Genomic DNA, 27,418 nt, shown 5'->3' on the forward strand with positions numbered 1-27,418 from the left:
GCCCCAGAAAAGGGCAGTAGAGAGGTCCTCCAAGCTGCCTAGATCAGCTGTATGGGAAACAATCAATCAAGGACCTGCAGGCTAGTATGAGAACAGCTGCAGGGCTAGACTGACAGCAGTTCCTTGCTAGGGCTGAAGGAGTGTGGATGAGGTGTGGCTGTCTGAACCCCATACAGGCCAGTGCTGCCAGAAGCCCGGGACAGCAAGAAGGAGCCCTGAGCTGGTTGCTGGGACTCCATTAGGACAAGGCCCTGAAGTAAGGGTGAAGACGCTGCGCAGAAGTGGCCCAGGGAATTAGAGAAGCCATGTGACAGTTAAAGGGACACAGCAGATGGCTGCTATCTACAGGGTCCCTGGGCTGGGACCTGGAGTAGTGGGCAGGCCTGGGTCCCCCCGCAAACCCCATTAGCCACTGGGGGAAGTGGCCTGGATATTGAGGCACCCCAGAGGGGGGAACTGAACTGCAGGGGCCCGTCTGGAGACTTGTGGTTGGAAAGGAAGCCTTGGGGCACTGCTCTGTCCCGGAGCAGGGACAACTTGTGGGAGACATTACAGGGGCACTGACAGAGACCCCTGTTGGACTTGTACTCTGGAAGAAGTTTTGCTTTGCTTTCATCACACAGAGTGTGTGTGACTCGGCTGGAGGGCTGAGTCACTAAAGGCACACCACAAAGAGAGAGAGAGAGAGAAAGTGCAAGGCATATGCACTCTGTCAAGAGGGGGGGCACTCACAAGAGGTGAGTGCGCCCCGTTACAGGCTTCCACCTTGGATGTGATATTTTCTATTTCCATGTCTTCCTTCCCATTAGCTACCCTTATCTTTAATCTCCACCCTCCTCCAACTGTCCTAAGTGGTTAGGTGTCCCACTTTTTCTTTCCTTGTTTTCTTTTTATTTATGTGGTTAAAAAATCTTTTACTATTGGTTTTAGTTTCCATTGCAAGACCCAACTCTGCTTGGCTTTTGGCAGTTCTCACTTTTCCTCTATACTTTCTGACCTTCAAGAGGTAGACTTCCTTGCTGATCCACCCCTTCTTCCAGTCCTTATAGGCTTTCTACTTTTTCATAATAATCTGTTTGAGATACTTATTCATCCATTTTGGTCTGCAATCTAAAATATGACTATGTAGATTATTATTGCTACCACTGTCATATAATTGCAACAAACCACGTACAAAGTATGTCATGTAAGGTGTCAATGAAAAAGTTACGGGTTGCTGAATATGATTATCCTGTTTATATGCATGTATCATTTTTGTATCTGAAGTTATGAATATTGACTATGTACCTGTATTTAAAATGTGTTTGCTCCTGTGGTAATTTACATCCAGTCTAGCCAACACATTTTGAATCGAGTATTCAAGTTGATAGCCCATCAGTGAACACAATGGGCCACGGAAGAAGCTTATCCGCATCTGATGAATTTTCCTGTAGATGTTCCAGCCAGAATATGGGCAATAGCTCCTGCGATGATTCATCAAAGCATGCAAAGGCATGTGACAAGCTCATGTAACACAGGACTCCATCGTGTACCTGTACTTTTCCACAAACTGTGCTAAGGGCTTTGCTTGGAACAATGAGTTTCCCTCCACATGGCAGAAGCTACAAAAGGCCCTGGAAACATCTCCATTTTGCCTCTTTCCTGCTCTGATCTCTGGACTTGGACTTATACTAATGGGAGCATTCTAACCAAGGGACTAAGGACCTTCCAGTCTTTTGGAAGCAACCAGAGACATTATGTAGTTTATTCCATCACAACAGTTTATTCCATCACTGCTTCAAGCCTGATCCAGTAACTTTGCAATTTTTGTATGTATTTGATTCCTTTAACCAATTTTAACTCACATCTTTCTTTTCTCTTATAAATAAACCTTTAGATATTAGATACTAAAGGATTGGCAATGGCAACAGCGTGACTATTGGGTAAGATCTAAGTTATATGTTGACCTGAATATGTGGCTGGTCCTTTGGGATCAGAAGAACCTTTTGTTTGATTAAATTGGTTTTAAATAATCATTCTTATTAAATCTAGTGTCTGGGTGTTGGAACAAGGTCTGAGATACCAAAGGAGACTGCATTTCTGACTTCTTGTTAGCCAATGTGATGAGACAGAAGTTTACTTTTGTTGCTGGTTTGGTATATCTTATGGAAGAATAACCACCAGTTTTCGGGTGGGTCTGCCTTATTTCTCAGCAGTTTGTCCTGAGTCTGGTATTCTCCGTTGTGACCCACTTAGGCATACATTTTTGAGATATTTGTTCATCCATTTTGGTCTGCAACCTTTGTCTATGAATTTTTTCCTCTTGCTTGGGATGCAGGCTTCAGATAGTTTCTGAAAATTTGACTTAAATTAATTTCAGGCCTCTTCCACCTTCGGATCCTCTAGTTCTTCAGCCCAGTGTAATTCCCTAACTAATTCCTGTAATTTTTTAAGGTTTGCCATTTTAAAATCAAGGACCCTAGTTGCAGATCTATATTTTTTGTTTATCCTTCCATTTAGTTTAGTTTAAACTGAATTAACTCATGATCACTTGCACCAAGGTTGTCCTCTACAATCAGTTCTTCTGTGAGGTCCTTGCTACTTACCAGTACTAAATCTAAACCTCTTGTTGGGTCGCTATTTGGTGAAGAAATCTGTCATCTATCATATTCAAGAATATCTGGGCCCTACTTTTATTAGTAGCCTTTTTCCTCCAATCTGTAGCTGAGAAATTGAAGTCTCAGATAATCACATAGTTCCCAGTAGTATTTCTTTCATTTAAAAATATTAAAGCGGTCTCTGTCCATTCCAAATTGGATCCTGAGAGTCTGCTACAGACCCCAAACACTATATCAGTAGAGCTTCTGTTACATTTCTTCCCTAAAGTGATTTTGACTCAAACAGAATCCATTTTATCCATTCCATCACTTTTAATTTCTTTAAAATCTACCTTGTCATCAATAAACAAGGCTACTCCACCACCTCTACCTTTATTTCTGTCTTCTTTTGAACAGCACATACCTTTCAATACCTGTATTCCAGTCATGACTACTACTCCACCATGTTTCCATTATCCCTATAATATCTGGTTTAACTTCCTGCACTGATAGTTCTAGTTCTCTATTTTGTAACCCAGTCTCCTTGTATTGGTGTACAGACATTTTAGTAGGTTTCAGAGTAACAGCCGTGTTAGTCTGTATTCGCAAAAAGAAAAGGAGTACTTGTGGCACCTTAGAGACTAACCAATTTATTTGAGCATGAGCTTTCGTGAGCTACAGCTCATGCTCAAATAGACATTTTAGTAGTTTCTGCTTGGCTTCACTTAGATTCCTCGCCTGATTAGGTACAGTCATTTTACTGCCAGCATTGCCTACCTGTTACGGTCATTGGTACTGGCGCTATCTTTCCTCTTGTTCTCCATTTTCCTATCCTCCATTGTTCCTCTCTCCATTGCTGTATCCTCTTTTACTTGATTTTTCTCCTACTCAATACCAGAATCAGGCATGAAAATTATTTGAGCATCTCCAAACCACCTCCCCCAAATTCCTAGTTTAAAGTTCTTTTAATCAGTCATGCCAGCTTCCATCCCAGAAGACTATGTCCCTCACTATAAGGAGGAGTACATCCCTTGAGAACAGTCCTCTGTCTGTGAATGCCTCCCAGTGGTCGAACACCCCAAACCCTCCTTATTAGCACCATTGAGCCATCTGTTGATCATCGTAGTCTTGTTTTGCCTTTGCTGCTCTCCTCTAGGGACTGCTAGAATCTCATGGAAAATCACCTGAGCCTCCATTTCTTTGAGCATCTTCTCCACCCAGGCATATTCTTTCTTGATGCATCCCACTGAAAATCTAGCAGTATCATTTGTTCCCACTTGAAAGACAATCAGTGGATTCTTTCCTGTTCCCATTAGGATCCTCTTCAGCCTCTGTTCCACGTCCTGTAATCTTAACTCCCAGCAGACTACACACCATTCTGTTCTCCAGATCATCTCTGGTGACAGACCAGTCTGTTTTTCTTATTAGGAAGTCCCCACATCACATACACCTGTCTTTTCCTGTTGTTGGTGCCCTTCTCCAGCCTTCCCCTTTCTGTTCTTTCTGGTTGCAAGTCCTCTTCTCTTTTGTTCTCACTTGCAATCTTCTGTGAATCATCCTCTATTCTCTATCTCCAAGGTCTCTTCTCCTTTTCTTGTGGACTACCACTTTTCTCTTCTTCCTTGCTCTCCCATCTTCTGTTACTGCCTGCCCCTCCCCTTCATTTTCCAGCTCAGCAAACCTCTTTCTGAGCTCTATTTCTCCTTTGCTAGTTGGTCTTTTTCTCTGCCTTGTTCTTGTAGTCACATCCTTCCACTGGCCACTTTCCTCATCCAGCAGTCTATCCTCACAGTTCACTGGTCCGGCATGCATCTGCAAATCTTAAAGTTTCCCTTCAGCCTCCTCTCTCCTTCCCTCCATCATCTGCTCAAACCCCTTCTAAACTCAACCACAGTTTCTAGCTGCATCTCCAAACCTTTGATCTTCTCTTCCATCAGATCTGTCAGGTGACACTTCATCCAAATGAAGCACCTTTTGGGTATGCACTCCAGAATAATATATGTCCCGCAGCTTCCACATCCAGTCATCTTCATTGTCTCTTACATTTTTCAGGTCTCTACCACTGCTGCCTCTGTAGCTGTCAGAGTCTTCCCCCCTAAGCTCCTGTCAAGAAGGAAAACCCAAAAACAACCAACAAAAAAACCACATACACCCTCCACCATATTCCGCTTACAAACTCCCACTCAAACTCCCCTGTTTTCAGCTCTCTTTGCTAACTCCTTTGGCACCGCTAAGTTTCTTATAAGAGACATAACTCCTTAGATATTATCTCTTTATACATTTTGCAATGATTATGATGAACAGTAAGCTACTTGCTCTCAGTAGAGACCTCACATGTGACACTTTGGTGAATTATTATGCAGATATCCAATCCAGGGGATCCCTGTACAGCCCTATGGACCCCCTCTGCCCTCTACCAATTAGCATCCAGGGATCCCTGGGTCACAATACCAATGGGTGCTATATTAATAAAGTTTTAATAAAACACAATGTAAACAATTAGTAAAAAAAAAGGTTTTAATATGTTTGTTAAATCCTCCTCCTCCCTTGTCCTCTGTTGCTTAGAGAATCTAAATCTTGGGCCTACATTTTCTGACAGTGTGCTAGTATCTCTTTAAACCTTAAAGCACTACAGACAGATTTACTCATGCATAGAACTCCTCACAGGCAGACTTAAGTAAATCCACTTTCTGTCCTTTCTTTGTCTGTCTCTCTACCATCCCTAGTCAGGCAGAAGATCAACTTCCTCAGTTCCAGTCCCTAACACCTCCTAGTCCCAACTTTTTGTACTGGATAGCGCCTAGAGGCCCCAGTCAGAGATCACAGCCCCATTGTACTAGGTATTGTACACACAAAAAATAGAAAAGACAGTCTCTCCTTTCAAGAGCTTATTGCAATATATATATGGAAATCACCCTGTCCAATCATGAATTTTTTTGTAATGATTTACTCAACTGTTATTACATGTAGTGACTAGAATAATTTTACATTTTGTAGTTCTCTTTTAAGACAGTAATATAATGGCCACTTTCATGTAGCTTTTTAATTGAGTCTTTTATTGTGGGTTTCTTAAAACAAAATAAAATGAAAAATAATTGGTCACTATTATTACTGTTCTCCCATGGGATTATATCGGCACCTTAGTGAATGCGTATGAAACACCTGAAATAAAACTCTAATGGATTATTTGCCTGCCAATAGTGGTTGTGGGGGGGGGCACAGTGTGGGCAGCCAGCTTCAGTCTGCGTGAGCATGCTCAGAACAAGCCAAGCAGCAAAAACCGTATGCTCCCCCATTAGGGTTGCCAACTTTCTAATCACATAAAACTGAACACCCTAGTCCCACCCCTTCCCCAAGACCCTGCCCCCCGCTCACTACATTCCCCATACCTTGGTGGCTCGCTCTTCCCCACCCTCACTCAATTTCACTGGGCTGCAGCATGTGTGGGGGATCTAACTGGGGATGCAGGCTCTGGGGTGTGACCAGAAATGAGGGGTTCAGGGTGCAGGAGGGGGCTCCAGACTGGGACAGGGAGTTGGGGTGCAGGAGGGAGTGAGGGCTCCGGCTGGGGCTACAGGCTGTGGGGTGGGGCTGGCGATGAGGGGTTTAGGATGCAGGAGGGGGCTCCAGCCTGAGCGGTGGGGCTGAGGGATTTGGAGTGCGGGAGGGGGCTGCGGGTTGGGGTGCAGGAGTGGGTATGGGCTCTGGGTTGGGGGTGCAGACTCTGGGTTGGGGCCTGGGATGAGGGGTTTGAGGTGCAGGAGGGGGCTTCAGGTTTGGGGGGGTTCAGGGCTGGGGCAGGGGGTTCCCTCGGGCAGCTCCCGGTCAGCGGTGCAGCAGGGCTAAGGCAGGCTCCCTGCCTGTCCTGGCACCGCCCTAGGGTTGCCAGGTGTCCGGTTTTCTACCAGAACGCCTAGTCAAAAAGGAAACCTGGCAGCTCAGGTCAGCACCGCTGACCAGGCAGTGAAAAGTCTGGTCATGGCGCATAGCAGCTAAGGCAGGCTTCCTGCCTGCCCTGCCTCCGCGCAGCTCCGGGAAGCAGCAGCATGTCCCCACTCCGGCTCCTACACAGATGTTCTGGTCAAAATCTGGACATCTGGCAACCCTATCTCCCATGCATCATCTCTGTTTCAGAGGAATCATTATGAATCTCCTATTGCAACATTCTATTAAGGGTCATTGACACAAAAGATTATAACAGCTCTGAAAGTCACTCTTTATCATTTCATCATGTATTTACAGATTCTTTAATACACACAGTGTCAAAAAGATGGGATAGTGGATAGCAGCAGTTCTCAACTGGGGGTCTGTGGCCCCCTGGGTTTCTGCGAGCCCTTTTAGGGGGGCTGTGCGGCCCTGAAGCTGAAACCTGGAGCCCTGAGACCTGAAGCTGGGAGCTGCATAGCTGAAGCCCAAGCACTGGCGCTACCCCGGGGCCTGAAGCCAGGAGCCGTGGAGCAGAATCCTAGGGCCCCGGTGCCCTCTCTGGGGCTAAATCTGGGAGCTGTGGGGCTGAATCTCAGAGCCCCGGGCGTTGGTGCTCCCTGTGGGGCAGAAGCCCTGAGCCCATGGGTGGAGTTGGGGCGGGGAGGCATTGCCCCCCCAAACTGCAGTGTCTTACCGAGAACGCGGCAGTCCCACGGGCAGCTCCACACTCCCCTATCTCCTCCTCTCTCCACACCCCCGAGGCCCTGCCCCTGGCCAGGTCGGGGGTGGGAAGCTGGAGCCGGGCAGTGCAGGGCAGGTGCTGCTCTGACTGGTGCCATGGAGCAGGCAGCTGCGGTGTTTCCCCATCTCCTGCTGGTGCCCGGGGTTGTAACTGCGCATCAGCTCCCAGCCCCTTTGACTGCTCATACAGCTGGTGGGGGGGAACCTGGCTTGGGAGCCAGCAGAGCCCTCAGGGAGCAGTGACAGCGGGGGCGGGATGAGACTCCTGGCACACAGCCCTTAGCTACCCACTCCCTGCACCCTGAGCTACTACCCCTGCCTGCACACAGTCCCAGCTACCCTGTCCCATTAGCTACCTCCTGCTTGCACCCTGAGCGATTTTCAAACTGTTTGAGCTAAGCCCCCCACCTTTGAGTTATAATTTTTGGTTTCCCCCTCCCCCCCAACCCAGACAGGCTGGGTGGCCTGCTGAGCTGAGTCGGGGGTGGAGGTGGCACTCCCTCCCCAGACCCTACCATGTGGAGCTGGCCCAAGCTCCACTGTCCCCTGCCCTGCCCCCCAACAGAAGTCAAACTACACTTCTGCCCGAGGGACCCCTCGCTGCCCAGCCCAGAGCCCTCCCCCACCATGGGCCCTGGAGTTTATATAGCATGGGGGTGGGGTGGAGTGGGGTGGTTCTGAAATAAAAAAGTTGAAAACCCCTGCTCTGGGAACTTAATAAAACTCTAGGTATTAACAATCCTATTGGTATTTTTATTGGATGAAGTACTTGCATGTACAGTGGCTACTTTTCTAAGTTAATATACCTGTGATTTTGTTTTTAAAGATTCAGAAAAAATAGTCTATATTCCAGAGTTTAAAAATTAAAGCTGATGTAAGAGGTGAAGATCTACAGAAAGCACCAGAATACAGGATATTTATATATCTATAATTTAATATACATCCAAATGATTAAGCTTTATTTTAAAAAAAATGACATCTGATTGGGTGAGTGTTTCCGTGACAAGTTTAAAATTTGATAATTTTTTTATATTAAATATATCATTGCCTGAGATTAAGGAATTATGAAGAAAATGCCACACTCTATGAAACATCTTAGCTGATGCCTCTTAAATCAAACCTCATTGTAGTTAAAGGAAACTGTCCAGGTTATAGAGATGTAACTGAAATCAAAGTTTGGCCCTTAACATTTTTATCTTTATATTGGGTTTCATATCAATAAGCAGCCAGTAAAAATGCTGAAGCTTGGGAACTTACATTATTTCTGATCAACATGAACTTTCATATTCATTAATCTTTCCCGTGAGCGAGTTTCTTATATAAGTAAGCCAAAGTGGTGTTTCAACTTGCGGAGTTTCAGGCGATTTGAATTCCTACCATTTTGGATTGCAAGCCGCTTTTGATTACAGTTGTTTTAATTGAGTCTAATATTGTAGGGCTCTTGCTCGCTGGATCCGTTCCATGCTTTTGTTTTATATATGAAACTTTAATCACATTTTACACTTTTAAACCGAGGCAGTCTTGCAGACGGTAGAAGTGGTTTACTTTGCACTGTGGTTTATAGAAACATGCCAACGCTTCTGGAAAAGCGATGAGTGAACTTCGATGGCCTTAAGTTAAAACAAGAAAATATGCGGAGTGAGAGAAAAACACCAGGGCGCTTTAGTTTTATACATGTAAAAAAAGGGCATGCACCGAAACCGTAACAAGCGTGCAGACTCCGCTAGCGCACACGTACCTGAGCAGTAGGATGCTTGCGAGTCTATCCCGCAGGAGAGTCAGTGCCACGTCTCACTGTCCCACTCACTCTCCCTGGGACCTTTATAGTGCACTAGCCCGAGGCCTAAAAATAGCCTTTCAGCAGCCCGCCGCTGCCCACAAGGGGGCGGAGGCCCAGCTCGGGCTCGGGGAGGTGAGCGACCTGTCACACGCGGGCTTTGGGGAAGGCGGGGGGAAGGGCAGAGCGAGGGGAGCGCGCTCTACCGCCGCCTGCAGGGAGGCAGTGTCTGCGGGGCGGGCTGCGCGCGGCGGGCACGGGACGGGCTGGGGCAGGGAGGGGAGTGCTCCGCCCGGGGCCTCGGGGGCGGGGGAGAAGCGGGCGGCCGGGGCTCTGGTTTCACCCCCTGCCTGGCCCCGAGAAGCGGCGTGTGCACGCGGGGGGAGGCTCCGCGCGGAGTGGAGCCCCGCTCCCAGCCAGGCCTGCAGGGGGAGTCGGCGAGAGACGCTGGCACAGGCACACGGCTCTCCGGCTGCCCGCCCGCGCGGACTCCCCGTGGCCGGGGCGCTCTCGCACAGCTCCCCGCCCGCCCGCGGGCTGCGAAGCCGCCGGGAAGCCCGGGACACTGGCATCGCGGCTGCTGCTGCCGCCGCCGAGCAAGGGGAGAGCAGCGGCCGGTGTCCGGGTCTCCTTCTCCTCCTGCGGGATCACCAGGCGCCTCCTCGGGGATTCCTCTCCTCGCTTTACATGCTGCCCCCCGGCTCTGGATTTATAGGCAGCTTCCCCCTGCGTATTCACCCCCCTCCTCCCAGGGACTGCCCGGCGGAGGGCCGCCTCTCCCCTGCCTGACCCAGCTGTGTGCCTCTGGCTCTTGCCATCCCCTTCCGGGGGCGCCCAGACGGACCTGGAGCCCCCCTGAGCCCTGAAGCGCTAGGGGGCCGGGCTGGCGCATCACCTGCGGAGCCGCTCCTCACTCTGCCTCTGCTGCGTGCTGGGATTTGTTGTGCTTTAGTTTGGGGTCTGTCGGCTCGCTCTGATCCGAGCCGATTCCGAGAAGCAGCCTCAGGGTATGAATTCTCTGCTGCGGTGAGTAAACATTGAAAGCTGCTCAACCAGTTGCAACTTCTTGGTGGCCCACAGTTATACTATGTGCTGGGGTGGGGGAGATGGGAGAGATGAGCACTAAACATTTCTGTGACTTGGCTTCCCTCCCCCGTGCGGGATCTGAACATCACTGTGGTGGGCTGGCAACTTAAACATCGTTAAAGATAAAAGTCACCTCCCCAGCCCCCTTACGCAGCCACCCCAATTCTCTCGAGTTGTTCTCCCCTCTGCAGGACACCAGCTTCTGCCATTTGAAGAGCCAGAGAAGGGGCTGTGGGGACAGACTTGATTGCACAGCAGCTGTGTATCAAACTTGGTTTGACTAAGTGACCAAGCACAGTGAGGGGCTGTTTTTAAAGGGATGTGATGTTTTTACTGTGGTATAGGCTGCAGCTGTCCTGGGGGCTAGGAAGGGATGGGAGTTCCTTATTTGGGGGGATGATTGGGTCACAGGGTGCACCTGCAATTTGCTCAACACCTAAACCCAGGGAACCTCTACCCCACCCCCCTTCCTGTTGTATTTCTGTTCGTTGTGAGTCTCGATCCAGCATTTAGGGTGAAGGGAGCACCGTGTGCTGATCAGAGGAAAGGGGGGCTGTAGGGTCTCCAGAGAGGGCTAGTAGGGGGAGAGTGGCAGAAAAACTGTCGGTGGATGTTGCATCAATGCCCAGTAACGCTCCGGATTTCCCCCTCCCCCATAGATCCATGTTCTGAGCACATACTCTGTTCCAGTGCAAACAGGGCTCTTTGCTGAGGTGTGATGCAGCTCCTGCCAATGTGTTTCCTATGGCTGTGCACCTTTGCTCTTTGCTTTACGGGCTCCAGGTTGTGTTGGTGATTTTGTTTCTGGAGTGGGGAGCCTGACTTTACTCTTTGCCATAGTGGTCTGGTACCGGTAGGGGGCGCGGGAGGGCTCCGCTCGAGGTGGCTGGATGCTCCAGCCACTTTTTAGAGAAATCAGCGAGCAGTCTGGGGTCATCATCACGGGGGGCAGAGGGCAAAACTCGCAACTGGTTCCCATTAAGCAGAACCTACCTTGTTTAGTATCTAGCACAGATACCTAAGAGGGAGAGAAACAAGAGATGGCAAACAGAGAGTCCATTTAATGCTGTTACAAAACAGGAGTTAACTCTTTAGCCAAGTTTCAGAGTAGCAGCCGTGTTAGTTTGTATCCGCAAAAAGAAAAGGAGTACTTGTGGCACCTTAGAGACTAACAAATTTATTTGAGCATAACGAAATAAATTTGTTAGTCTCTAAGGTGCCACAAGTACTCATTTTCTCTTTAGCCAAGACAATGAAAACAAACAGCAAAACTCCATGTCTTTAAAACTGATAGAAGCTAATCGTATTTCCCTCCTCAACCTCTCCAAGTACATTCAAAACGTCCCACCCCAACCTTCTGCTGCATTTTACATTTTAGTTATAATTTAACTGATTAAGGTAAATGATCCTGAAGTAAACACCTTCATCTGCCTCAGGTTGGAATAGAATATATATACATATAGAAAAATGTCTGGGGATTTTTTTGTCACCTCTTTATTGTTATTTCAATGTATTGTATATCTTCTTTTTATGACAGTCAAAAAGAAATGGGTGGAGGGCAAGGGAAGCTAGCATGGAAAGTTATTGGATATTTTACAAATGGATATTCTACAAATGTATACTTGGATATTTACGAATAATACTAGTTGCTGCTGTATATGAATTTTAATATACTTGTACTGCATCTATTATTTAATTTGATAAATGACAGTAGTCTGTTGTATAAACCTGTATTTTGACACCTTTTAAAGAGTACATTTTGAGTTAATGGTCCATAATACACTGAACGAGACATCATGGTCTGTTGTGTAAATCCTTCTTGCATGGATTATTACCCTGAGAGATGGTAGCCGTTATGGTTTCTCATATTAATCCGGATGCCAAGCATGCACACCAAGTTCACATATTAAAAATCCTTATGACATTTTTCATTGAAAAAAAAGCAATGTTCACGCTCATTCAGTAAACAGCTCAGGGATGGATGGATGGATAGATAAATATTCAAAGGCAGCATGGAGTATGGAGCCTGAAAGATTACAACTGAAAAAAAGCAGCAGTAGCTATTTTTAGGATTGTAGGCGCACACTTACATAGTTAAAAATAGTTGAACAGATTTTTTTAAAATAAACAACATTTTGTAAAGGAAAGCAAACACTAAACATTCTTGGACTGAGTTCTTGTATGCCAGACTCCAGCCTGAAGCAAAAATTTTCAGCCCAGTTAAAAGCAGTATGATTTATAAGGGAAATGGGACTTCAATTTTAACTCTAGCAGCTGGAGTATTCCTCAGTCCTTACATGGATAAAATGAAAGATTTTGACAAATTTCTGTGTTCTTTAGGGTAGGTGATGATAATATATTTTTATTACTTTTTCTAATGGCATCACCTCATTTCTCATGTTAGTGGTGAAGCTGCGTAAACTCCCACAGAGAGCAAAGACTTTGCTCTTACAGGTGGCAGTTTACTTTTCTGTTCAAGAGATAGTTCAGAACTAGAATATGTAAATTCTTGCCATTAAATTATACTTTTCCTTTAGGAAGTTTTCACATAGTGTTTTGAAGAAGCTGAATGTATTAATATCAACAGTCTACACCATGTTTTAAATCTTCTCCCATTATCAGTTTGGTAAAATATGTGCAAGTAGCAGTTTTCTGTGTACCTTGTAAAGTCAAAAACCTTGGATATGTCAAGTTCATTGAGCTAATTTGCAGTCATATAGACCTGTACCGTCACAAATATGTACCATTGTAGTTGAATAACAGCTATAGTTTTAAGCTTGTTTAATCAGATATTTAACCAAATGGGGTAGTAACAGGGTTTTATGTCTGTTGTTATTACTGTCATATAGAATTATATTATTATTGTGTTTTGTGTTATCAGGATGTTGGAATTAAGTAATAATGTAAAAGAAACCATTGCTTCTTAATAAATAAAATATACAAAATATAAGTAAGAATACAACAAAAACATCTTAGCAACTTCACTTCATCAGTCAGAAACTAATTACAGTAAGGGATTCAACAGATGGAATTGGAGAATTACTTGGATATACAAGGTCAGATCTTCAACTGGATTCTAATCCTTCAGATATTATTAAAGCTAATGTTAAAAAAATTATATAATACACAGGTTAAGAAAAGAATGTCTGTACATATGGGTTTCAGAGTAACAGCTGTGTTAGTCTGTATTCGCAAAAAGAAAAGGAGTACTTGTGGCACCTTAGAGACTAATCAATTTATTTGAGCATAAGCTTTCGTGAGCTACAGCTCACTTCATCGGATGCATACTGTGGAAAATACAGAAGATGTTTGTTTTTATACACACAAATCATGAAAAAATGGGTGTTTATCATTACAAAAGGTTTTCTCTCCCCCCACCCTACTCTCCTGCTGGTAACAGCTTGATCACTTTACATAAGCTATTACCAGCAGGGGAGTGGGGTGGGGAGAGAGAAAACCTTTTGTAGTTATAAACACCCATTTTTTCATGATTTGTGTGTATAAAAACAAACATCTTCTGTATTTTCCACAGTATGCATCCGATGAAGTGAGCTGTAGCTCACGAAAGCTTATGCTCAAATAAATTGGTTAGTCTCTAAGGTGCCACAAGTACTCCTTTTCTTTTTGTACATATGGGTATAGTGCTTAGATTATCCACAAATACAAAGTTTGTTTTAAAAGTCATAAGATACATATAGTACATAGTCAGCAATAACCCAAATTTAGGTGAATAAATTTAACAATACAGTTTAGATATTAGCATCCAAGTATTTGGGTACATCACTCATAAAAAGTTGTACAGAGAGTTGATTGTGGAAGGCAAAATATTTCAATGAATGAAGATTGTCCCTCATACTACATACATGGTCAGTTTTAAACCTGGGAGAACAGTTCCACTGATGGTGATGTTTAAAGCTAACATCATAGGAGCTATGCTGATTTGCACTGGATGAATTACACCAGTGACAGTCAGAATGAGGCTCGCGAGTCGCAAGTGGTTCTTTAATGTGTGGCTCTTTGCATCACATGATATGAAAACACTGTGTGATTTAATTATTAACCAATCTAAGTTATTAACCAACTAGGATGTTTTTTCTGTTGTTAATCAGTTGAAATTGATAAAATAATTATACTTGGTCAGTCATTTTGCTGTGAGAATTTTTTTTATCTATATGTATACACACACACACAAATACACATTTCCCGTCATACTGTTTAAATATGAATATATAGTACTATAGTAAATGAAACACTGAATTCACACTACTGTGGCTCTTTTCGGTAATGTTGATCGTTAATTTGGCTCCTGAACCACTGAGGTCTGAGTATCATTAATTTACACTCATAGTATATGTGTGTGGTCTACGATCACATGAATTAGACTGAAGCAATATCTACTATTCAATACTTTGTGATAAGAGTTTCAGTGTACCAAATATGTACATATTTATTATATAGTATAATATGATATAATGTAGTATAATATAATATTATTACTATTTTTTAAAAGAAGCGTGATTATAACATATGAACTGTAAAATTATGATATATCATCTCAATTGTTATATTTTGACCATTTTTTCTGAAACTGTTGCCATAGTTACTGAGATAAATTGGTATGATAATTAAAAATAAGAATCACTGAGGAAGTTCTTATATTTTTTCCATAAAATATTTGTAGAAATATATAATTTGAGTCTCTGTCAGTGCTGTTTCACCAAATTATTGTCTAATTTGGCTTAATCAGTCCCTTTCTCCCTCTTCTCCTTCTCTGGCTTATACTTCACATTCCTTCTTGAAACCAAGTTGTAAAATACAGTACATACACATTTTATCTTTCTAATTTGTCTTTGTAAACTATAACTGACTTAAAAGAATGAGTGTTTTATCAACCATATCCAAACATATTTCAGACTGAGCCCTCTGTGACATACACCTTTTGTCAGCTGTTCATGGTAGGCTAGTTTTAATTTCTAGCCTGCAGCATTGCATAAATAACCTGCAAAAGACAGGTGGCAGTCTGCTATTTTGAATCCCTCCAGAAATCTTATGAATCTTGCAGCTTGAACTGTACTATGCAGGTAAAGTTGGGTCTTATGCAGAAAATAAGACACAGCCTTTTAAGAAATGCAGCTTGCTAAGTAAACGCATCCCTTTGTTTTTATGGGGGAATTAGCCAGGTAGAGGCTAACTATTGCATTTGGCAGAAATAACAACTATAAACGTAATTGGAATGCAGGTTTGAAATCTTTAAGACTTTGTTGCTAGCAGTCTGCAGTTTTGATAGAGCAACTCTTTTTGTTGTTGTTCAACATTTGAAAAAAATTCAAATTTTTCTTCCAGTATAGGCTTTATTGTAATATTTATTTTCTAATTTGTATTGCCACCCATCATCTAACATCTAGGGAGCTTTACCATTTATAAAAAACAGTCAATTGCAGTATAAGGAAAAGAAATTGAATACTCTAATATAGTAGATAGTTGTATTTACACAATTAATCTTGGTTATCTAAAGAGTTCTAGTGCTAAGAAATCTACCCTTGCATTCCACAGTGTATTAGAAAGCCAAGGAACTTCAAAGAAGAAGTTATGTGTAGTGGTAAAATGTTGGGAATGGAATTAACCTTCTGTTGGGAAAGCACTGAAAACTCTTGGAAAACAAGTTCTTGTTAAAGGAACAGGAGTACTTGTGGCACCTTAGAGACTAACAAATTTATTAGAGCATAAGCTTTCGTGGGCTACGGCCCACTTCATCGGATGCATAGAATGGAACATATAGTAAGAAGATATATATATACACATACAGAGAAGGTGGAAGTTGCCATACAAACTGTAAGAGGCTAATTAATTAAGATGAGCTATTATCAGCAGGAGAAAAAAACTTGTGTAGTGATAATCAAGATAGCCCATTTAGACAGTTGAAGATGTGTGAGGATACTTAACATGAGGACATAGATTCAATATGTGTAATGACCCAGCCACTCCCAGTCTCTATTCAAACCCAAGTTAATGGTATCTAGTTTGCATATTAATTCAAGCTCAGCAGTGTGTCATTGGAGTCTGTTTTTGAAGCTTTTCTGTTGCAAAATTGCCACCGTTAAATCTTTTACTGAGAGGCTAGAGAGGTTGAAGTGTTCTCCTACCGGTTTTTGATTGTTATGATTCCTGATGTCAGATTTGTGTCCATTTATTCTTTTGCATAGAGAGTGTCCGGTTTGGCCAACGTACCTGGCAGAGGGGCATTGGTGGCACATGATGGCATAAATCACATTGGTAGATGTGCAGGTGAACGAGCCCCTGATGGCATGGCTAATCTGATTAGGTCCTATGATGGTGTCACTTGAATAAATATGTGGACAGAGTTGGCATTGGGCTTTGTTGCAAAGATAGGTTCCTGGGTTAGTGTTTTTGTTGTGTGGTGTGTGGTTGCTGGAGAGTACAATCCAAACTCTTTCTAATCACAATGTAAATTTACTTAAATAGTTTTGAAGGAAAAAATATGAAAATGATTTATCTCATAAAGTTTCAATTTTGCTGTAAAGTATGAGATGCACTCCCATTTTCAAACTATCTATTAACTACTACACAACTTTTGTAAAACAGAATAGAGACAAGTCCTTTACATATTGCTGTTTCCCACTTCCTATTTCTAAAATCACTAATTTACAAACAATGTATACAGGAACCTATGGATTTAGAATTCCATTAACAGTTGGAAGAAGAACTATCACGGTTTGCATAGTTATTAAGTAAAGTAATAAAATAAGTGTAGTGAATAAATCACTTGAAAGGCATTCATGAAGTAGCTGTGTCCTCAGAATATAGTTTACAGCAGGGATCAGCAACCTTTGGCACGCGGCCTGCCAAGGTAAGCCCCCTGGTGGACCGGGCCAGTTTGTTTACCTGCCGCATCCACAGGTTTGGCTGATCGCAGCTCCCACTGGCCGCAGTTTGCCGCTCCAGGCCAATGGAGGCTGCGGGAAGCAGCAGCTGGAACATCCCTCGACCTGCGCTGCTTTCTGCAGCCCCTATTGGCCGGGAGCGACAAACTGCGGCCATTGGGAGCCGCGATCGGCCAAACCTGCAGACGCGGCAGGTAAACAAATGGGCCTGGCCCGCCAGGGGGCTTACCCTGGCGGGCCATGTGCCAAAGGTTGCCGATCCCTGGTTTACAGTGTTTGAAATCTTTACTGTGTGTTAAATAGGTAACTATTGCATATTGTCGTTATGTCAGCTTTTGTTTGAATTGGTACACAAATTGTGATCTAAAGAGTGCTAAAATTGCTGCCCTCCCTTTCATTATATGTAAGGCCCTTTCTGAGGCTTTACCTAATTTGAAGTGAACTGGGTTCTAAAATGTTTTGATCAGCCAGAAGAGACAGGGTCATATTGTAACCCGTGTTTAAAAAAACAGTTTAAAAAGTGTGTTTACAAAACAAATTGTGTCAAATTCTCACTAAATGGAGAGTGAGAGCTAAGCTGGAACTTGGTCTCTAATTAGAACCAGGTTCACCCCCAATCAAATACATTATTATTTATTAGCATATTGTACTTGACTGTAAGGCCTATGTAAACAGCCTTGGGTAAGAAGATACAGTGTGGAATTAAATTTTTCTAATATGTTAGAGACCCAGACTTCTGGCCCACACTAATGACTCTGAAATATTTGATATTTTCTATTGCTGGTGAATTCTACACAGGATAATATAAGATAAGTGAATATGAAAGTTGTATACGTTTATTTTTCAATAAAAATCATGTATATTTGTGTTGCCATTTTCAAAAGCACTCAGTGTTGGCATAACGCTGTTCTTGTTGAAGTCACTCATATACTTCAATAGGCCAGTGATGAGCACTTTTTAAAATCCCAAGCGCAGAGGATAAAGAAAGGTGGCTCATGGGAAGTTGTCCATATGACTTTTGGGTTGACAAAATTTGGATGCTCCTGATTTAGGGGGTACATTTCTAGAAAAGAGGTTAATAATAACAAGTGGATGAAGAAAAATATAATGGTTGAAGATTGTGGTCAGTATTCTAAAGGGTGAAATGGCAGTTGCATTGTTCTACTCAGTCAATAAACTAATGGTTTCCTTTGACAGTTCTTTAGTTTTCTAGTTTATATGTTCTGAGTAACTGAAATCATGATGTGGATTGTTCTGGAAGAATTATGAGGATGAATGAAGAAGATTGTAAATGAAGAAGGCTGTTTTCTGCCTCGTGACACTGGGAAATGCCTTCCACACAAGATCCATGGGATTTAGAGTTTAGTTATAGGTATATTCTTAGGTGGGAAGACCAAGGAGCTGGGAAGCAGCCACTGGACCATCTGCTCCCATCTGCAGAGTGCAGTTTACAGCCTCTTTTGAAAGAGGGATTATGAGTAGATGCCAGGGCCAGAGCCACACTGCCAATGTGCAGTAAACCCAGAGGTCTGCATGAAGGAGTTAAGCCCTCACAGAACTAGGCCAGAATCCATGCAGTTTTGCCTGGATTTCCTAATAGATTCACCATGTTTTCTGGTTTATTGGTCTCATTGTTTTTCTCCTTGGCACGGGTCCACACTTCTTGTTCTGAGGTTTAGAAGTGCTTTTAATTCTGTGAACACCAACCTGTACAGTCTGGGTCTCATGCTTTCCCCATTTTGTGTTTTTATCAGCTGCAGGATAAATGTGGTCAATAACTGGAAGAGAAGAGATATCAAGCCTTTAAGTTTGGAGTGATGGGTTTTTGTGGGGGTTTGACTGTTTTTTAACTTTGAATTTATAAAAATCTCTGGATGGATAAGAACATAAGAACATAAGAATGGCCTTACTGGGTCAGACCAAAGGTCCATCTAGACCAATATCCTGTCTTCTGACAAAAACAACAAGAAGTCCTTGTGGCACCTTAGTGACTGACAAATTTATTTGGGCATAAGCTTTTGTGGGCTAGAGCTTATGCCCAAATAAATTTGTTAGTCTCTAAGGTGCCACAAGAACTCCTTGTTGTTTTTGCTGTTAGACTAACATGGCTACCACTCTGAAACCTGTCTTCCGACAGTGGCCAGTGCCAGGTGCCCCAGAGGGAATGAACAGAACAGGTAATCATCGAGTGATCCATCCCCTGTCACTCATTCCCAGCTTCTGGCAAACAGAGGCTAGGGAAATCATTCCTGCCCATCCTGGCTAATAGCCATTGATAGACCTATCCTCCATGAATTTATCTAGTTCTTTATTGAACCCCGTTATGACTTGACCTTCACAACATCCTCTGGCAAGGAGTTCCACAGGTTGACTGTGCGTTGTGTGAAGAAATACTTCCTTTTATTTCTTTTAAAACTGCTGCCTATTAATTTTATTTGGTAACCCCCTAGATCTTGTGTTATGAGAGGTAGTAAACAACACTTCCTTATCTACTTTCTCTACACCAGTCTTGATTTTATTGACCTCAATCATATCCCCCCTTAGTCGTCTTGGGGCATGTGTCACTTGCTGAAGGATTCTCTGCACCTTGAAGTCTTTAAACCATGATTTGAGGACTTCAGTAGCTCAGACATATGTGAGAGGTTTATTGCAGGAGTGGGTGGGTGAGATTCTGTGGCCTGCATTGTGCAGGAGATCAGACTAGATGATCATAGTGGTTCCTTCTGACCTTAATATCTATGAGTCTATGAGTCTTTTTTCCAAGCTGAAAAGTCCCAGTCTTATTAATCTCTCCTCATATGGAAGCCATTCCGTACCCCCTAATCATTATTGTTGCCCTTTTCTGAACCTTTTCCAACTCCAATATATCTTTTTTGAGATGGGGCAACCACATCTGCATGCAGTATTCAAGATGTGGGTGTACCATAGATTTTCTGTCCTATTATCTATCTCTTTCTTAATTATTCCCAGCATTCTGTTTGCTTTTTTGACTGGCGCTGCACATTGAGTGGATGTTTTCAGAGAACTATCCACAATGACTCCAAGATCTCTTTCTTGAGTGGTAACAGCTAATTGAGACCCCATCATTTTATATGTATAGTTGGGATTATGGTTTCCAATGTGCTTTACTTTGCATTTATTAACATTGAATTTCGTCTGACATTTTGTTTCCCAGTCACCCAGTTTTGAGAGATCCTTTTGTAGCTCTTTGCAGTCTGCCTGGGTCTTAACTATCTTGAGTAATTTTGTATCATCTGCAAATTTTGCCACTTCACTGTTTACCCCTTTTTCCAGATCATTTATGAATATGTTGAATAGGACTGGTCCCAGAACAGACACCACTGGGGGACACCACTGTTTGCCTCTCTCCATTCTGAAAACTGACCATTTTTACCTACCCTTTGTTTCCTATCTTTTAACCAGTTACCAATCCATGAGAGCACCTTCCCTCTTATCCTCTGACAGTTTACTCTGCTTAAGAGCCTTTGGTGAGGGACCTTGTCAAAGGCTTTCTGAAAATCTAATACACTATATCCACTGGATCACCTTGGTCCACATACTTGTTGACCCCCCCAAAGAATTCTAGTAGATTGGTGAGGCATGATTTCCCTTTACTAAAACCATATTGACTCTTTCTCAACAGATTATGTTCATCTGTATGTCTGATAATATTGGATACAGATGAACTTTCTTTGCTCAAAATTATGGAGAGGCAGCAACCTGTCTACAGTTAAGGTTGCAACTAGCTTCCTTTATAAAGTCCCATTTTTGCTCTTCTATTTATAACTTTGGCTTGGAAAATTCTTCATCTTGAAAATTTCCAAATTTCATATGAAGGCAAAGGAGATTGTACATTAGAGTTTGAAGAAAAGTAATCTAATTGTTATTAAGCTACAGGCAATTAAAAACTTACTCTGATTTGACAGTTGATTTGTGTCTACTGTTTCTTTGTCTTCCAGTCTTGATATGGGAGGTTTTTAGAATGACTTTAGCAGGAGCATGATTGTGCACTAAATGCATGTGTGAGCATGTTGCCTGTTATATAGGCTGTTTGCATGGTAGACACATAAGGGTCTTTTTATAGCTGACTGCTGATAAGTTTCTTCCTTTAGGTCAAGTGGTAGAGGTTATATATCACAACTGTCCCTTCAGACAGTTAAAACAAGTTTCTAGCTTGTTGTGTAGACATGGGATATTGTATTTTATACAATACCTGGAAATGTGAGAATCCCATGACCTCACAGAGAGCTGATTAAATTATCCTTTGAAAGTAAATTATCTGATTAATTTAGCCCATTGTTGTGATTCATTTGTGAACTGTTTCTAATTTCTACAAATGTATTTGTTAGTATTGCTAGATAATTTACACAAATTGATTTCACCCTACCGCAGTGTCCCTAAGGTGACCACCCACCCTAAATTAGACAGGACAGTCCCAAAATATATATTTCAAGTCCCAGTCCCGGGCTGACCGACTCCGGGACAGCATTTGTTCTGGATTCCCTGCAGTGCCGCTCCATGCCTGCCCAAGGCTCAGGAGCGACACCAGCCTCTTCCTCTTTGGGGGGCTAAAGTGGGCCTTAGTCTGGCCCCCCTTCTCCTTCTCTTCCCCCTGAAGCCCCGCCCCTGGCCAGAAGCTGGAGCTGGGCATTAGTAAGAGCCACCCAGAGAGCCTGGACCACTGTGGGGAGTCCCTCCTACAGGCCGGGGGCTGCTCTTGAGCACCCTGCCCAGGGCAGGTGGAGGGTCTGGGGCTCCCCACAGCTGCCTGGGCTTCCTGAGTGGCTCTGACCACTACCCAGTTGCAGCTTCTGGCTTGGCCAGGGGTGGGCCCTCAGGGGTAAGAGGAGGAGAAGGGGCAGGGCCACGGAGTGGTGGGCAGGGGAGAGGGCACCTGCATGTGTCCTGTTTTTGCATTTTGAAAAGGTGGTCACCTTAAGTGTCCCCCAAACAATTGAAAGCTGAGTCCTCTTCCCTCCACCTTTATGAAAATGACACCAACGATATCCTCCTACCACCCATGCAACTCCATGGGTGTTATTGTAAAAGCCTGTCTTTCTTCATGTACATGTCTTCCACACCCCGCCCCTCTGCCTCACTTGCCCTGTTGGCAGGGGCACCACTTGGGGTGTTAAGCAAGAGGGGGAGAAGTCTAAAAAATTTACCGAATGTTTCCTGAAATTTTACCAAATAGTATCAGCTTTGTGAGCTCACTAAAATAGTAATTCTTTGAGGAGGCAGAAGGGGAGGAGTGGGTACTGAGTTATGTTTGCAAGATTGTGGCCATGAGCTATTTCTGTGTGGGACTGGGTGAGCAGTGGGGTAGAGTGGAGGCTGTTACAAGATTAGGGGTGTTTGGATGGAGGTCTTCTGTCCTGTGGGGTGGGGGTGTGACAAAAATTGGAGGCTGGTGTGGAGGCCCCAGGGTGGGGCAGGAGGTGGAGTTTAGGGACTGGTAGCTGAGGATGTGGAGTGGGATCAACAGGTTTTGGGGGAGGAGAACCTGGTGGAAGGAGGAGATTTGGGGTGCACACCCCAGCAGGGGGAGGGGCCAGGGGTTAGAGTTGGGGGATTCAGTGGGGGCAGGGGATGGGCTTTACCAGATCTGATCTTAAACCATGAAGTTGAATGGCTGGGCAGACTTGGTGCTTTTCTGCACCACCCTCCCCCCCACACTCCTTGCTAACACCCCCTGGCAGCTGGGCTGGGTCCTTCACTTGGGCCAGATGCCTGGGACTGAGCCAGCCCAGCCCTGTCCTGAGACACCTCAGGCATTACTAGGAGATGGTGGCAGAGTTTGGGCTCCTGGGTGGGACCTGTGCAGATTATGCAGTAAAAAAGACCTGGTAGTAGCAATGCTCTTCCCCAGGCCACCACTGCTCCCTCCCCTAACCATCACCCCCAGAGCCAGGTCCTCAGCACCCTCCTCCCCACGGAACACCCAGAACCAGCTCCTCAGCACCCTCCTCCCCACGGTGCACCCAGAACCAGCTCCTTGGCACCCCCCTATGGCACCCCTAGAGCCAGATTCCTGGCACTCCTTCCTCCACACAGAGCCCCAGAGCCAGCACCTCAGCACCCCCCTCTCCCATGGTGCCTCAGAGCCAGCTCCTCGGCACCATCCTCCCCCACAGTACAGCCCAAACCAGCTCCGCAGCACCCCCGCATGGCGCCCCTAGAGCCAGATTCCTGGCACCCCCTCCCCCATAGAGCCAGCACCTCCACACACCCCTCTCCCATGGTGCCCCAGAGCCAGCTCCTCGGCACCACCTTCCCCACGGTGCACCCAGACCCAGCTCCTCGGCACCCCTCTATGGCACCCCTAGAGCCAGATTCCTGGTACCCCCTCCCCCACAGAGCCCCAGAGCCAGCACCTCAGCACCCCCCTCTCCCATGGTGCCCCAGCGTCACTCTGAGTCCTTGGCATCCCCCTTCTTCCACAGGCAACATGTGGGGAATCCCAGAGAGGCAATGCCATCCCCATCAGCTGTTTTCAGTAGCAGCCCGAACTCCTCCACATTGCCATTCTCTATGGGTGGCAGGGGAGACTTGCCGGCTAGGCACTGCGCTGCCTCTGAGGCTGCTGCAGTATTATCAGCCAGGGGACAAAATTTTAGCAACTTTGTCAGGAGCAGGGGGGCTTGGCCCCTCTCCATGCTCCTTTCCCACCCTCAATGGCACCCCTGCCTTTCATTCCTATAAGTTTTGATGAGCAGTGCAAGAGTTAATAATGTTGAAGTTGAAAGTATTATAATTGGCATCTGAGTTATCACCATTTAAAATGAATAGGGCAGTTCACCCCTCTGAGTTTTTGTTTCAGGCTCTCTGCAAACACAGGCAGACAATTTGAAGGTTTTCATAAACACTATAGTAGCTGGAGACTTACTTTTTAGAAAATGAAATATGAGCCTGAAGACTCATATTTCTCTGGACAGTTGAGAAATATGTATATCACCCTCTTCTTCCCAACTAATCCTTTGTCCTTCCCCTCCCGTCCCTCCACGCTTTGGAAGACATTGCCTCACGGAATGTTTGTGAATAGTTCATTTTGATTATGTGATCGGTCATCTAAGTCATATTGTATTGTTTCTGCTCTCTTATTTCCTAGCTAAAACTTTTGAAACCTCAGCACAATTTATAAAAAATGATTAATAAACAGTGAATGCTCTTGTTTGCACATACATGTCCATTTTCATAAATGAATATGGGTCTCTGTATGAAGAAGAGTGATTCCCCAATGGAACTAATCAATGCATAAAGTTAAGCATGTGCACATATTTGTGTAGGATCAAGGCTTAAACAGTAAGACCCCTCGTGTTATATACAATATATTGTGATCTAAATTGAGGAACACCAACTAATTTCCTCAGATTTGAAGGTTTCTAGCAAATGGAAACTGAATGCATCCCAAGGATAAAACTTTCAGCTTTGGGGTATGGGGTTAGATGGATAATTATATTACTTAATTAATATTAAGATGGGGAACTTATTAGGGTGGTACATGCTTTAGAAATGTGTGTAAAATTATAATAACTGGAGAGGGACAAAGATGTTTTATAGCTCAAACAGAAATTCAGGCTTGAAGCAGAAATTACTGGGTGAGGGTTCTATGGTCTGTGCTAGGTGATCGTAATGGTCCCTTCTGGCCTTAAAATCTATTAATCTATAAAATAATTCATGAACATATTCATTGAAAAATACAGTCACTAATTTTTATAAAAACTTCCAAAACTTAAATGAGATATTGATGAACATTTGTTTCATTATTTACCCAGTGCTAATTACAAATACAAATTTAATTTCACTTTCAAATTCCAATGAATATTCACAAATATTTTTTCCACAATTTCCCCAGTTCACTAAATAATGGTAATTGTAATAATATTGGCTGATCTGTTGACCCTTTTTGTTTTTGGCTACACTGCTGGCATGACCCCTTTCTGGTAACTGACATTGGTTGGGGAAGGATAGACAAGTCAGTTTAAAGGGAAGGAGAAGTCAGTCTCAGTCCAGCAGCTGAAGCACAAAGCAACCTCCAAAAGTGAATTGAAATGGAGATAACTATTGTTTTTGATGGTTTCATTTTGTGTTCTAAAAAGTTCATCTTTCTGAAGAACAAAAATGTTAGCATCAAATATTGATTATGTATAGTATCTAAAATTTATAAAGTTATTAACCTTATTCTGGTGAGCTGGGTTGTGGGGAAGGATGGAGTAGGTGAGCCTTGGAGCTGAGGAAAATGAATAAAGGAAATACAATTTAAATCAACTCCTTTCACTGGTCTTATAAGTCGCTTTAAAAGGCAACATGTATGGTACAAGTCTGCAAAGAAGGAATCTGCATCTAGAGCAAAAGCAGGGTCTAGTATGTTATGGAAATATAGGAAATATAGCATAGCATAGATTAACTAATTGAATTAAATTAATATAAGAAAAATACCAAAAAGTGGTTGAGGCTTCCCCACATTCTATATTTTATTTTAAACAGCAGACTTAGTCTTGTATTTACTTTATAGGCACAATTTTTTTTTTAAAAAGTCGTGTCTCAGATTTGATGATGTTACAATGCTATCCCTTCTGTAATTAGGTAATGACATTACTGCATAGTGTTGAACAATAAAAGCACATGCAGCACATTTCCGGCTCATAGAGTTTTCTAAACTGACTCTGGATTTAGGAATAGGGCCAAACTGATTTTGGGTTGCCAGCACTGATGAAAATCTTATATGCGGTAACCAGTGTGTGAAAAGAAATAATTCATTTGCAAGCTGTAGTGTGGTTGGCTGGAATTAAAAAGATTCATTCAGTTAAAAGTTTAAATTTTTGTACATTGACCAGTAAATATTGCAGGAATTTTTCAGTTAAATTGTATAGAAAGGGAAAATATTCTACAGGATTTGTTGCCTATATTTTAATGTGGCAATGTAATGTAGCAATAAAACCAAATGAAACTCCATTGAGCATAAATATACACTGTATATAAATCCTGAAGAAAAAAATCAGATTTTCTCTGTTTTGTTATATAATGATTAGACTTAGTTCCTTTAAAGGTGCAAGCTGCAGCATGATTCCTGAAATAAGGAAGGTCAGGACAGTCCTATACTATGTTAAATGGTCTTAAGCATTGTCTAAAACAATTATTTGTTGAAGTGGGAGACAGACTGTTAATATTTTGGCACGTGGCAGTAGGAAGACTAATGTTTACAGCTTGGTGATAAGCATGCTTTCTGACCTTCATTCTGGAAATTTGATGTACATGAATAATCTCAGTGACCTTTGTGGCACCTCGCACATGTGTAAAGGTAACACACTGGTGAGGCACAGAGGACATGAGTCAGTTGCTATTGCAGTCCCACCTAGATGTCCTTGATGCTTTAGTTCAAGCTGTAGAGACTCATGCATTTTAGCTTGCAATCCCCAGTATGCCAGCCAAAATGGCAACTATCAAATTGGAATTAATTTGCAAACTGGATACAATTAACTTAGGCTTGAATAAAGACTGGGAGTGGATGGGTCATTACACAAAGTAAAACTATTTCCCCATGTTTATTCCCCCCCCCCCCCCCCCCCGCCGCTGTTCCTCAGACGTTCTTGTTAACTGCTGGAAATGGCCCACCTTGATTATCATTACAAAAGATTCCCCCTCCCCCCGGGTAATAGCTCACCTTACGTGATCACTCTCCTTACAGTGTGTATGATAACACCCATTGTTTCATGTTCTCTGTGTATATAAATCTCTCCACTGTATTTTCCACTGTATGCATCCGATGAAGTGAGCTATAGCTCATGAAACCTTATGCTCAAATAAATTTGTTGGTCTCTAAGGTGCCACAAGTACTCCTTTTCTTTTTGCGGATTAGTAGCAGACTAACACGGCTGCTACTCTGAAACCTATCAAAAAAATGTTATTCATGTGCAGAAGTGGCCTTACGTTAGCAACTGGAAGACCTGCCAAGTATCGTGAATCTCACACATGCAGGTCACTCCATGCGTTCTCAGAGACCTGGCTAAATGTCCAGCATTTAGCTGGACTCTGTCTGGGTAGGCAAGACGGTTAGGGCTGTAGCCAGCCTGCCCATTACCGGGGCAGCTGCAGGTGGTCTCTCTGGCTGTCTACTCCTGCTGTTCCCTGCCATCTGGAGCCCAGCAGAGTAAGACAGCTGCAGTGTCAGCATCTGTGCCCCAACAGGGGAAGTATGGCAGTAATTGGGAGCAAAGAGGAGCTATTGGAGGCAAGACAGTGGGATGCAGGGGACAGGGACTATTGGACGAGAAGCAGGGAGAACTGTTGGGGGTGACAAGAGCTGTTGGGGATAAGGAATGCTTGTGGAAGAAGAGTTTCTGAAGGGAGTGGAGCCTGCTTATTGTCTGGGAACAGAATGGAGGTGACAGAAGGTGATAGAGGGGACA

At 43.7% G+C, this 27,418-nt stretch overlaps 1 protein-coding gene across 2 annotated transcripts in view; it reads left to right on the forward strand.

The window, feature by feature from the left end:
* The first annotated feature begins 9,304 nt into the window (after positions 1–9,304).
* The window catches only part of SEMA5A (semaphorin 5A), a 616,581-nt gene continuing 598,467 nt past the window's right edge, over positions 9,305–27,418 (forward strand). Inside the window, exon 1 of one of the 2 annotated variants that reach the window (XM_007057800.4) lies at positions 9,305–10,047. The gene's annotated coding sequence lies outside the window, so the exon portion shown is untranslated. The remainder of the gene's footprint in view (positions 10,048–27,418) is intronic. The other variant, XM_043540272.1, reaches the window with a different exon arrangement.

The sequence above is a fragment of the Chelonia mydas genome, chromosome 2, assembly GCF_015237465.2.
Source record: "Chelonia mydas isolate rCheMyd1 chromosome 2, rCheMyd1.pri.v2, whole genome shotgun sequence".
NCBI lineage: Eukaryota > Metazoa > Chordata > Testudines > Cheloniidae > Chelonia > Chelonia mydas.